At 37.9% G+C, this 14,328-nt stretch overlaps 1 protein-coding gene across 3 annotated transcripts in view; it reads right to left on the minus strand.

Annotated features, from left to right (window-relative positions):
* Positions 1 to 2,115: 2,115 nt before the first annotated feature.
* LOC143689673 (uncharacterized) overlaps positions 2,116 to 14,328 on the minus strand; it is a 208,152-nt gene continuing 195,939 nt past the window's right edge. For all 3 annotated transcript variants that reach the window (XR_013178880.1, XR_013178878.1, XR_013178882.1), the window contains 2 exons: positions 2,403 to 2,651; positions 2,116 to 2,277 (listed from right to left, as the gene is read on the minus strand). The gene's annotated coding sequence lies outside the window, so the exon portion shown is untranslated. The remainder of the gene's footprint in view (positions 2,278 to 2,402; positions 2,652 to 14,328) is intronic.

The raw sequence follows: 14,328 nt of genomic DNA on the forward strand, positions 1-14,328 counted from the left end.
TTGAACATTAATGCTGATGGTGGTAGATACCCCACAGTAAAGTACTAAATCCTTAAATTTTCTCTTGCAAACCAAATTAATCATGGCAGAGCTCAGACTTTGAGGGTGCCATAGCCACAGAGATCTGTTTTACTTTAAGCAGCCAGGCTCAGGCGTTACAGTTCAAGATTCTAAAAGACTTAATCAAGGCTGAAGCTGTTACTTAAACAAGCAGCATGGCCTTGAGAATAGAAAAGTTGCTATACAAATCAATAGTATTGATACACAGCAACCTGAGACTATGCTTTCATAAGAGGTTGAAGTAGACAAGATCAAGGTGATTCAATTTGCCATCTCAATGCCAAGAAAATAGCAGCTTTTGCTTTAAATGTCTACAAGGCATTTTGAACATTTATTTAAACCTGTCACACATTAGACCTCTTCAATTTTCAATCAAGTTTGATTTGATCATAATGGAATAGGATCAATTTTAATTTCTTACTTACCAAAGCCATCAGGTTTAATAAAAATGTATAATTTCATTTTTCTCTCTACAGTTCATAAAGCAACCTGTGACAGCAAACCCTCTTAGAAGTAACTCCATAGGATTTTTTTTTTCGGGGGGGGGGGGTGAAGGACTGCAGTGCATGGCCTGGAAATCGAACCCAGGTCTCCCGCATGGAAGGGGAGCACTCTACCACTGAACCACCCACGCACCCAACACCATAGGATTTTAAAGTGATAAGACCCCTTCTTTTCCAAAAGAAAACAATATAAGTAGTTGTTTTCCAGGAAGATCCATTCCTTATGCATTTTGACTCAGACGAGTCCTACTGGCTTATGCCCAATGCATCCCTTACTTTCCTTCCCTTCACTGCTCTCCCACCACCAGCAGCTGATGTTTTTATATTACCCTAGCCAGCCCTCCACAATCAGAAGGAAAGCAATTTAACAATCCAGGACCATTCCAGACCAAGAAAAAGCTATGTGTCTTATATGCCTCTGCCTCTTGAACGCTGGGAATTTAAAACATTGCAGAGACAACTGCCCTCCTCCTGGTGGAAATGGTGGGACACATTGTCACCCCCCGTGTGACAGGAGCTGTTGGGCTTTTTCACATAGATTTCTCACTTGATCCTCATTACAATCTTTTTTGGAGGTTAAATAAACTCCATAGGGTCACATAGCTAATAAATGGCAGCTTCAGGATTCTAGCCCAAGTGTGTTTGACTCTCACTCTACAGCTTATGTGTTTTCCACTATGCCAAACCTAAGCCAGATGAATCTCTAATAGGGGAATTTCTACACAATTCCATGAAGGAGAGTGATATCGTTGATCAGTGAAGCCCCTCAAGTTGAAGTAAGTAACCACATACTCCCTCTTCACATGAGGCTTACTTTCTCTAGTTGTGTTTTTTATTTGCCACATTCTAGCTTTAATGCCTTTTCCATTCCAAATTAGACTTGCATTTTAAAATGTGTTATTATTCATTCAGTCTTTAGAGTGGAAATCCTCTGAAGACCTCAAGGCACCGTATAGAAAAATATTGCATAATGAACAATAAACATTTGAATTACCAGGAAGGTACAACTGAGAACGCTGCATTCTTACTTTCTTCTAGTCCTGGGGGAAAGTGGGAGGTTTTATGGAAAGGAAATGGGCACTTTTCTGATAACTTTAGCCAGCCTTCCTCTCACTCTTACTGAATATGAACCCTTGACAGATTTTCTTACTTGCTCCATCCCACCATCTTCCGAACATGTAGACACATTGTTTACCAACGTCTAGCAAATGCCGGTTCCTTAATCCATCAGTCTTTAATGTTTCTCCAAAATAATTCAAAGCATCAAAGAAATAACACACATAGCCTTACAGGAAGCAATTATTGTGTCTAACTGTACTGCTGGATGCAGTCCCTCTGGTTCTGAGGAGGTTTTGGTGACCATCCCTAGCTCCTCTGCAGGCCAAGCCAGAAGAGAGATTGAGCCCAAGATGCCCTGCAAGGCACGGAGACATACTCATACAGATGAGGACCAATAGGGGCTCTTCTAAGTCTTCTCCAGCACCAGGGGCACTGAGTTAACATAACTGTATAGCTGATGATGGCCCTGCAAGACCCAGAATTGCATTACCTTCTCAATGCCGAAAAAAGGAAGATAAGAGAAGAAATCCTCTAGCTCCAAAAGTAGTGTTTCTATCCCAGGAAAATGGGGCAAAGGAGTGAAGTTTGTCCCATTCACAGGTCATTTGCCGGCTTCCACATCAGGATGGTCTGACTGGAGAGAAGAGCTCTGGGCCTAAAATCCATTTAGAAGAAATCTTACGTCATATAAGAGGCATATATTCCCACATCAACCCAGAATCTGTGGTGTGATTTCACAAGGGGGCAGGAAAGGGAAGGGGCAGGGCAAAGCAAACTTACCCCTAACCCTCCTGTGGGTCTAGAAAATGTACCAAGTTTGTTTGTATCAAACTTGAGGTCAGGGAGCTCTCCAACGGCAACTTTAAGGCTTTTTCTTCTTAACTGTGTCAAACTTCAGTTGGTGTAAAAGGTGAGCTGGTATTCGGCAGGGCAATGAACTTGGATAATGCATTCAGGTATTTTAGATAAACACCTTCACTGTGATTTTGCCAGCAACTTAATCTCTCCTATGGGAATTTTCTTCAGGAGCTGTGGGGAGAGGAAGGAGGGAGAAGGGTGGGAATGGGGGAGGGGCTGTGAGGGGCAGGGGCAGGGGTATAAAATTTAACTTTACTCTATATGTAAAGTTTCCAGGCAACTCTATGGAAATGTGTGAGGCTTTTATAGTTTAGACTGGGATTCAAAATCCCCAGGGTGCTTTCTAAAAGGGCAGCTCTCAGTTGTCTCACAACCCAAAGTCGTTTGAACTGTTCACTTCTCAGGTTTATCATCCACCAAATAAGGATCATATTATTGAGTTGTGTATTAAGACCACTGTCTGGAAAGTATGATAAGTGGAAAGTTGTTGCTAAACAGATAATGAGCAAGAGAATCCTGATGGCTTCTTCCAATTGTACCTCTTAGGCTCCGGGGAACATATTCCCCTCTGCATTCTTACATATTGAGCCCCCAGCCACAGAGTCTCTGAGGTTAACTTTTTTTTTTTTTTTTTTGCAAATTCCCGGGTCTCTGGCATGGCAGGCAAGAACTCTACCTGCTGAGCCACCATGGTCCACCCTCTTACATTAACTTTGGAAGCCCATTTCTTGGGGATGACCCACGGTCCCTAACTAGGAATGCTCATTTCAACTCCAGTCCCAGGCCCCATGCAAAACTACATCTAAGTCAAAAAAGATCAGCATTTAGATGTTGACTTGGGTATAACTCTCCTTTTCTTGTCTCTCTTTTTTTTTTTTATCACATTTGTCTGTTAGTTATGAAAAAATGAAAACACTGGCTCTCATTCATACCAAGATCTGATAAGAGTCTAAAAGAAGTCATGTTTTCAATTTTAATTTGGAGTCCTTCTTCTAGATTACCCAGTGCACTCATCAGTGTATAAAAGAGCATATTAAAGGGCCTTTCCATCGTGTCCCCCTGCTCTCTCAACTGGCCCTCTGGAAGTCTGCACCAAGTTGTACACTCTTCTCCTGAGATCCCAGGGACACAGTGGACCTCTACCGTGGGTACTAAATGTGCTGCTTCCACATTTCCTCATGTTGGAGAGTTCTCATGTGTAAATATTATTTTTTCCCAACAGTTTATAACCAGGCCAATTTCTCTGTTTTCTACTATTTCTTCTCTGGCCTCAATTACCCAAATCCTTTTCTCCCTGGGATCCTGTAACATGGGAAATAAACTGAAGCCGAGTCAGAACTTCCAGTACTCTGGAAAACAATTTGAATTTTCTTTAAAATTGTATCTTATAATTATACAAGCAGTGATGTTTGGGGGAATTACAGAGATTTAGTCTTAGAGTTGAATAAAGGAACTATCTGGGATCAAGCACAATTTAGCATTTGTTACCAAGAAATGAAGATAAATAATTTTAAATATTATATAAATACATAACTGTACTTCAGAAGCATGGTTCAAGACCTAGAATCATCTGTGACACTTCAAGCAGCCAGCCTTCAGAAATCCAGTGGTGTTCAATCCCAGATTTTCCTTTTAATTCCTGTGAATCTGCTGAGAGATTTTTTAGAATACCAGTGCCTAGTAATCCCCAAACTAATCAAATAAGAATTTCTGGGGATGGGAATATTGTCTCTTTTTGTTTCAAGCTCTTCAGATGATTCTAAATGTGGAGCCAATGTTGAGAATCACAGATTTAATGCTGATTTTACTGTTGAGAAAATAAAACATGAGGGACCTGCCCATGTGAGCAAGAATACAAAAAAAAAAAAAAAAAAGAGGCTGTAAGTAAGCAGCAAGAAATAGCAAAAAATTAAAATAAAGTTATTATACAGAAAAACAAGGGGACTGGCCAACAGCAGAAGAAATGCAGTGATGACTGGAAAAGGTGAGGATGTGAAATGATTGTGAACTTTCTTCTAAATGTCCCTGATGAAAATGTAAAGTCTTTCTCACCCAGCAGTATATATATCAGCAGGCTGGCTTTGCAAAAATGCATCTATGAAACTTCTCACTAAAAACTATAAGTTGACAGACACTGGACAAGGTAACAAATTCTTGAAACTCCAGACTGGATAATTAAGAAATTCCCCAAGCGGTAAAACTAAGGAAATCTTCATAGTCATTTCACCATATTAGCCATTCTTGTGGTTAATGCTAATTGTAATTTGTATATATATATTCTTATGAGAGTTGGTGAGTTGAAAATAGTTATATCTAAACATTTGCTACAAATTTTCTGTCACTGTTTTCCAGATATTTATATTCATCATTACTACAAGGAAAGGAAAAAAAATACCAAAATATTATTTTGAGCTGATTAACTGGAATTTTGCTCCGTGAAGTTTCTGTTTTTTGATTTAGCTAACAGATCATTTAGATAGAATTTGACAAATATTAAAATAAACTGTAAATCCCAGTTTCTTTTTCTTTCCTTATGTCCCCACCCCCACCCTTCAACCCAGTCCCAGTAACTCTGATCCAAGGTTTTGCTGTGCTAATTTGCCTTCCTTGGTTTTATTAATAAATATTTAGTTTTGACAAAAGAAGGGTAAACAGATGTCTAATTCATGAATTTGATCATTGTCCCCACCCCAACCCCCACAGTGACCCTCACTTGAAATTGGTCTTGAGTCTTATCAGCCAGCTCCATTTTCTGCCTTTTCATTTGCATATCAAATATATCATTTTAAGCAGGCTGCTCAAGGCCCTTGCTTGCAGGCAGTTACAAAACCAGTGACCCACTGGCGCTGCAGTGAAACATCTGTAAATCCACTGTGATTATAGGAGAAAAAAGGGGGGACAGCCAATTACCTATTCAGATTCTCTCCCCAAGTAATCACTATCATTTGTTTGCAAATGTTTTCAATTAATTGATTACTAAATAAAATTTTAATTGGAGTATTTGGTCTTCTAAAATTAGAAGGATAACACAGACTCCTTTAATATTTAAGCTTTGAGTTTCTTGTCACAACTTTGCCTTACTCTTAAGGACACTTCAGTGGATTCCAATGGCAACAAACACAACCAAAAGTTCTGTCTTCACAGGCAACTAAAGTACATTGGAGCAGTAGTTGGCTTCATTACATCTTCCCTTGAAATGATTCTTTTTTCCCCTCAATTACTAACAGGATCATGGTGGCAACTGGTACAAATACAGGCCCATTTTTTAAGTACTTCAGAGGGCGAATTCACAAAATGAGGAAGCCACCATAATTCCATGAACATCACTCATATTTGACCTGCCCATTTTAACTAAAGCTGCTCCCTCCCTAGAATTCACCTTTTACCATTTACATGGCACCCTGTATTTGTCAAATAACTCAAATTCAATGTTCAAATCTCTGTTGAGTTCAAAATATTTGAAAGATTTTTGGAATTGTGTTTTAAAGCTGTTTTATACATATGACCCACTTATCTGAAGAGTACCTTACAGATGGAACAGTCAAGCACTTTAAAGTGGCATACCTGTGATAGTTAATTTTATGTTTCAACTTGGCTAGGTTGTAATGCCCAGTTGGTTGGTCAAATACTGGTCTGCTTGTTAATATGAAGGTATTTCATAAGTGAGATTTGCATCTATAATCAGTTGGGTGCATCTACAGTCAACAACAATCTGCAATGTGTGTAATCTCATTCAATCAGTCAGAGATCTTAAAGCAAGAACTAGGGGTTTCAGAGGTCAGAAGAAGAATGTCTATCTCAACTTCAGCGTTTGCTCTTGCTCCAATTTCCAGTCAGCCAGCTTCCCCTGGGGAATTCTAAGGATTTCACCTTTATCAGTTTCCAGCTTGCAGCCTGCCCTATGACAGAGTTCAGACTTGTCAGCCCCCACAATCATATGAGCCAATTCCTTATAATAAATCTCTTAATAAATACTTATTTGTACATACACACAGAGAGAAACACACACACACACACACATACCTATATGTATATCCTGTTAGTTATATTTCTCTGGAGGAACCTGACTAATACAATAATTAATCAAGAATCAGTATCCTAAGGTTGCTGTCTCCATGTGCAGGCTCAGACGTAAAAGTAAGAGAAATATAATGCCACCACGGACTACATTAGTTATGCATATAAAAGTAACATTTTTAAAATATAAGATATTTTAAATATTTCATGTAAAACCACGTCACTCCTATTGAATGCAGTGAATGAATTAGGCAGGAGCACTGGAAAAAATAATATTGTGGTTTTTATGACACCATTACCTGGTTTAGTAGCAAGAGCATTAGATGTGACTCTTGTTCCACTTCCTTCACCAATTAACTCTGTGCCATTGAGCAAGTTCCTTCCTATCTGGGGACATCCATTTCCCCATTCATAATTCAAGAGAGTTGGATTATATCCACATGTACTAAACTGTGTACCTCAGAACTGTTAATAAGTGGTCCTTTAAAAAGTTTTATTTCCCACACACACACCCATTCTTAAATATATGCAAGAGACATTAGCATTGATACATTCTAATAAAGTTTTACAAGTAAACTGATTTATGTTTATTTATGTATTTTGTGTATGTTTGGTAGATTCATATATGCTTGGTGACTGTGGAATGTGTAAAAATATAATTCACTTAAATTTTTTAAAGTCAATTTCATTGTTTAATCTGTTTTTCCCAAACTTATTTTACCATGAATCCTACGTGTGTTCAAAACAGTCTGGGTATACTGGATGAGATTTTTCTAAGGACTTCTGTGACTCCAAGTCTGGCTGTGCTGGAGATCTGAGTCCAGTCAAAAGTGGAACTTCCACAGCCAGATAGCCAAGGTCTGAATCTATAGCTTCTCTCCACTTCCTAGTCTGGGTATTTAACTTCTCTGTGCTTTATTTCTTTCCTCTATAAAACCAAGGTAATAATATTCTTTATTCCATAGGGTCATTATGAGGATTAAATGAGCTAATAGAATATATAAAGTGCTTAGGAGATGACCTAGTAAAGCTGTAGAAGGTTAACATTGTTGTTACAGTATCAGAAACCCTCATCAGAGGCACCAGTGTAAGAAAGGGAAAGTAGATGAAAGGCATCCGTGTTTGCTAAGCATCTACTATATGCCAGAGACTTTAATCCAACATCTCATTAAATCCCCTCAACAAAACTAAGATGAAAAACTGAACCTCAAATTCAGATGTCATGGCTTCAATCCAAGCATCCACCAATTGATGAATGGATAAACAAAATGTGGTATATACACGCAATGGGATAATATTCGGTGGTAAAAAGAATGAAGTCCTGGTGCATCCCACAACATGGATGACTCCTGAAGACATCATGTTGAGTGAAATAAGCCAGACACAAAAGGACAAATATTGTATGGATCTTACTTATATGAAATAATTAGAATAAACAAACTCATAGAGTCAGAATCTAGAATAAAGATTGCCAGGAAAAGGGATAGAGAATAAGAAATTAAGGCTTAAAATGTGCAGGATTCCTATTTGAAATGATGGAAATGTTCTGATAATGGATAGTGGAGATGCAATATCCTGTGAATGTAATTAACAGCACTGAAATATATATATATATCTGAATGTGAATAAAAGGGTAACTTTTAGGTTGTATATACAGTGCCAAAATAAAAACTAAAAAAAAAAAAAAAAATCTATGGAACTGCAAAACACAAACAATGAACCCTATGTTTAACTATGCACTGTGGTTAATAGGACAATTATAAAATGTGCTTTCATCGGTTGTGACAAATGTGCCACACTATTAATAGTAAGGTAGTGTATGGAATTCTATATTTTATGCATGATTGCTCTAAACCCACAAGTTCTCAAACAGCAACAACAACAACAAAAAACCATAATTTATACCCTAGGATCACAAAGTAAGGTCCAAATTAGGAAGTAATCCATACTATTATTCAACCCTAAATGTATTTACTACTGCTTCCTTAATGTAGGAGGGCATATGAAAAGGAAAAAAATGAAATGCCTCCAATTTTGGTCAGGTTACAATTTTTTAACCAAGTTCCTTTTGTCTTTTGACTAAGTACCTACTATGTGAATTGTGGCATATTTCAGCAAAGATTTTGCTCTTCCTCGTTTATCTCAGATTATGCGTTTTGAGAAATTTATTTCCAAGGTAGACATTTAAAGGTCAACTTAATTCTACTGCCTCCAGAAAGGACAGGATCCAAATAATTCTCAAAAGATAATCCCTAAAAAAAAAAAGGGATAATCCCTTATCCCATTCTTCTTTTAAATATTCAGAGAGGAGAGGAAAATTATGCAACTTTAGTGAAAAGAAAGAATTCTAATATTAAATAAACTTAAAAATTGATGATATGCAAGGATATTTGAGAAATTTGTGAAAAATAAAAACACATTAATCAGAAAAACAAAAAGAGAGAAAAAGTAGAATAAGAAGATGAATTGATTTCCCTTGAAGGAGTATATAGTATTGTGCATTAAGAATTGAACATTCAGGACTGAGGAGTCAGGGAAGTAATTTATTGGATATTAATCTTCCTTTTTAGCAGGTAAGGCACAACTTTACTTAGATATGTCTGCTGCATCCAAAGTTTTAAAATATGGGGTCAAAAATATATCCCTGACACATATCCCACACTACCATTCTGCTCCATTCATCTTATCACTAAAACTGTTTTTCCACAGCAATGTCAAAGATGAGAGAGCTTAGAGAGATTTCCATTTTGCAAGTAAAAAAAAAAAAAAAGGCAAAGACGGGTGGTGCACAGCCGTCTGGGAACTCAGATGCAGCAAGCAGCTGCTAAATTCCCATCATCAAAGCCTTTCCTGGGACCACAGGACATCAGACCAGACAACACGGCAAGGAGAGGACGGAGCACATGGAAGACTTCTCAGCACCTGAAATTCTTCATGTTGGCTGAGACAAGCAAGCAAAGAGGTGGTAATAGCCTCTCTGATTTGGCTAAGAGAAAAGAATCTTTTCCTTCAGGAGCTTATGGTAGTGAGAAACTCATATCATGGTTCATGTACGACTAAGTTTAAGCCATGTGGCAGATAAACCAGATATCTGTCTTCATCATACGAGCAGCATAGCAGCCCCACTGTTTGAATTTGATGGGCAGGTACAAAATCATTATGATGTTCTTTGGGAATATATCCTTATTTTCAGGTATATATATATAAATATTTGAGTGGGATAAGTGGGTTTTTCCCCCCTTGTAATTGCAGAATGTGGCGCCATCTCCATAAAATGAACTTTTGGACCAAGTTCGTATTTTGGATGCTGACTTCCCCATTCTCAGAGAACGAGTATGTGTTGAGGCATTTTTCTCAGGGCTAAACGAAACAAATGCTGAGCTTGTTCCCAGGAGGAGCGGGTTGCAGAAGCTACCTTACCTGAAAGCAAAAAGAATAATAATAATAATAAATGGAAAATTCCTAAGATACTAAGATCTTTGTAATGCAATGCAAAAGGATTCTTGTCCCTGGCAATTCCTGTCCTTCTACCTACAGTTATAAGTAAAGACAAATGTAAAGTGAAATGGGGGTTGCTGGGAAAACTATTTACTAGGACATTCTGCAATGTTGTTCATTTTATATAATGTCCAGAACCTTTCCAACAGTTGCTCTTCCAATGTGCAATTGAAAGGAAGCTAAGGGAACTGGAGTTCAGCTTAAATTTTTCCTGGTGCTTCTTTCTTGCCAATCTTATCTAAGGTCTAAAATGACCAAATCCATCATTGTAGAGAAATATTCCCTATTTGTCTGAACAAGGAGTAGCTCTTATTTATAAATTGCCAAACAGGAATAACCATTATGAATCTTTCACAAGCACTGAAGACATAGATGAATCTGGACTATTTATTTTCTAGGTTCCGTTCTTTAAGAAAATCTTAGGTTTGTTGATGTGTTTGTTTGTTTTCATAGTCTTAGGTTCCAAAATACCTTTTGCATTCCGTAAGATGGCCCACTTCATCTTTTTCAACTTTGAACCTTTTGTTAACATGCCTAAATGGGGAAAAAAATACCCTCTTACTCTTAGGATACCACTTCTATTCTTTGGAAACACTTCCTGGTTTCTTTTATTAAAATAAGATTTAGCAATGCAGAAACCATTCAAAGAGTTGCAACTCCAGAGTGCTATCTTAAAGGGAGCTTTATGTGTTAATATAATCTTTTATTTGTGTATACGAGGGCCAGACTTTCAGGGATTTGTCAGTTAAATGGTGCTATTTCAAGGGCCAAAAACAAAACAAAAAAAATCCCCTGTTCCAAAATATCTGTCTTTCCAGCCTCCCAAGTACTTCTGCATTAGAGAAGTCTCCAGAAAGCCCCCTTTAACATGCAAATATGCTTTTACCCCAGAGGGGCTACACATTAGCCCATTATCGCATTAGCACAGATTAGTTTATCAGATTAGCAGAACAGGGCCTTGAGGAAATGAAACACAGGGCAGGTAAATTTTAGGGGGGAGGACAAAAAATGCTCTACTTAGGGAGCCAGGAGGGAAGACCAAAGTGGTTCTTCTAAGCAGGAAAATAAAAATATCTGCCCAGAAATCCAAGTGAAGCTGAGAATTCTATTGCTGTCAGGGTCCCATTTCCAGATTCTGCTCTGAGCATATTGTATATTCTCCGAGCCTGAATTTATTGTACAATCCCAGATTATGAAAGGGTTACGTTGAGGGGTGGGGGCGCGAATCCTAGCTCTGTCACTTCCTATATTTTCTGTGCCTCAGTTTCCCCCTCTAGAAAATGGGAATAATAACAATACCTACCTCATGGGACTATTGAGGGAACTAAATAAATTAGCCTATTCACTTAGAATAATAGTACATAGCAAACATAAATACTAAGAATTTACTGATATCAGCATGGAGAATCGATCACAAACCCAAGGATCCCACTTTTATAAAGCCTACATTTGCACACAATATCTATAGAAAAAGGTTAGAAGAATAGATAATGAATGTTAAAGGTTATGTCTCAGCACTGGAAAGTATGACTGATTCTTTTTATTTTTTATTTTTTGCCTTAGCCGCATTTTCTAAATTTCCATGAATATGAATAACTTAGCCAAAAAAGACCTTATTAAAGAGTATTTAATGCTTTATATAAAAAGCTGATCATTTGCATTTTATTAAAAAATGGAAAGAGGAAAAAAAGTCCATTAATAGCAATTAATTCAATAAAAAATAGTTCACCCACACAATGAATTATGTACCAACAATTAAAGTATATATTGCTGAAGAATATTAGCAGAAAATACACATGATAGAGAATATGAAAAATTAAGTAGCAATATGGCATAAAATTTAATTCCTAGTTTACTAAAAATAAAACAGACATATATGTATATGACAATAAATAACAAAATTCCAAAAATGTTAAGAGTTTTTATCCCTACATCACAAGATTGCAGGTTCTCAGTTTATTTAACGTATTTTTATGAATTTTCCAAATGTTCAATAACAAATATTTGTAGCTTTTAAGATCAGAAGAAAATACAAAATGATATCTAAAAACGATTAATTATCCTTAATTATCAGAGTTTTTGCCAAGTAGTAAAGAAGCAAAAATGCAGGCAAGGAATTGAGAAGGAAAAATATCTGTTCCTCTCATTATTCTTTCTATTTGCTCATAGTTGCATTGGCCAATTTTCAAATCACAAGTGTAAGGAGTAGGGAGTGTAAGGATAAGATTTCCACGGGCCAGACAAATTAGAGTTGAGCCATTAGTTCCAGGCAAGAGCTCTCCAATACTCATCCAGGGCCAATGTCGGAGCGCAAAGATAGTTTACCATGGAATTTTACCTATGGCCAACCAAATGCACACTTTCAAAACAAAAGTACCTAATGGACTCTTCCCACCAATCTCACACTTAGACCCCATCTCCCTTTTCTTCCTGGGTCACTTTCCCAAATTGCTTAACTTTGCTGAGTCTCAGCTACCTTTTCTATAAAACAGAGGTAATAAAACCTATTTTGCAATGTTGTGGGCAGAATCTAGAAATTTTACATAAAGCATGTAGTACAATGGTTAGCATAGAGTAAGCACCCAATATCTGGTGTAGATGAGGATTAAAAACTGAAATGTAAAGAAACTTCTCCTGCAAGCTGTTTCCATTTGGTTCTTCTTTAGGTGCCTTTCCCTGCTAGACGAGGCAGTTCTCTGAATAGATAGGGCGCAGCCTGCCTTTCGAGTGTCCTGCAGGCTCCTGAGCCACCCTGCCCTCTTGAGTTGTTGAAACAATGCTGAAGCCCAGAACCAACATGTGGGCTTCCTTACCAGTACCACTTCCAAGAAAAACTTCAATCAAACTGTGGATGGTTGGATAATTGAAAACCACAGATGCCTTAGAAAATAATTCTCCGGTACAACAAATACAATTCTATCTCTAGCATTTCAGTTGCTTTGAGAAATAAGGTACTGGGAGTATTTTTTCCCTAACACTTTATAGTATAGTATATTTAATCGAGGAGCTCAGTTAAACATCAATTTCTGGATTATACCGATGATGTCAGATTCAAATATTCCTTATCACAGAGTTATAAGTAGAAGCAGACACTTAACCCAAACTTACAGGAGACCACTTACTTATAATACCTTCCCTTTGGTGAATGAGTTCTATAAGTAACAATTGTTTTCATTCCTATTTTCCAATGTGCATATCTCAATTGGAAATATTCCTAATCATCTTGGAAATCCAAACACTCCGGCCTGGCACTCCTGTTACCCACAGAAAACACAAAAGCATTTCTCAAAGTAGCAGAACTCCAGAGCTCTGCTAACTTGTTTCTTAGCAGTGAGAGAGAGAGATGCAGGGAGAAAAAAAGTACACCGAGTTCCTCCGAAGCCCCCTCCTGACATTTCCAGACTTATTAGCCAGTTTTCACACTGACTTCAATCAACCTCTTTAATCCTCCAAGGAAAGAGCATTTTTAATTCACCGATTGGCTGATAAGCTTGAAGCCAAAAAATGATTTACACGTAGATGAATTGTGCTTACAAGATGGAACTTCGAGCATTAGAAGCGGATCTGAATTTCCTATCTGTCATTTTATTTGCCACATTCATTTTTTCTCTGCCATTACCCTTGCTGATTGTGATCTTTCAGCGCTATTGGGCCCCTGCTTCCACAGTTTTTAATCTGCCTTTAATCCCATAGATTTTAAATATTCTGGGCACCGAGAGCCTGGAGGCAATTAACTGCCCTTCTGATGCTCTTCTTATCAGTTGCCTCCTTGTATCTCTCAGTAGCAGCCTCAAGACACTTCCAGGCTGACAAATACTACCAGCGTTTCAGCTGAAGCATCTGCTGCAAATGGGAACGTGAAGCCCAGCTGTGCCCGTGGAATGCTGAGCAATCACAGTCATTTTGGAGGGAAAAGAGTTTGGGGGACAGGCTCCGCGCATACCTGGAGCCCCAGCCCCCACCCCTGCTGACCGCTTGCCATGCTCAGAGACAACACCTTAGGGATGTGTTTTTGGACTTTACAAATACACAAGTCATCTAATCTATTTGATCTGATTGCCGTTTTTTAAACTAGAAAAGCGTTCCCAGCTCTCTGTATTTAATGAGCAATTCAGATGGGATGTCAAAAGGAGACATCAGGTAGAAAAAGCTGCTTGAGTCAGACTCAGATGGATCTCTATGGGTCTCGTTTAATTTTGTTTCCATTTTAAATGCGTTGCAGTTAAAAATCTACCCACTGGGATTCCCGGCCACTAGTTGATAAATGCCCAACACATTTAACTGATGTCTGTGCAAACTTGAACTAATTCAGGTTTTCTAACAGAACTTTATA

The sequence above is a fragment of the Tamandua tetradactyla genome, chromosome 7 (assembly GCF_023851605.1).
Source record: "Tamandua tetradactyla isolate mTamTet1 chromosome 7, mTamTet1.pri, whole genome shotgun sequence".
Lineage (NCBI taxonomy): Eukaryota > Metazoa > Chordata > Mammalia > Pilosa > Myrmecophagidae > Tamandua > Tamandua tetradactyla.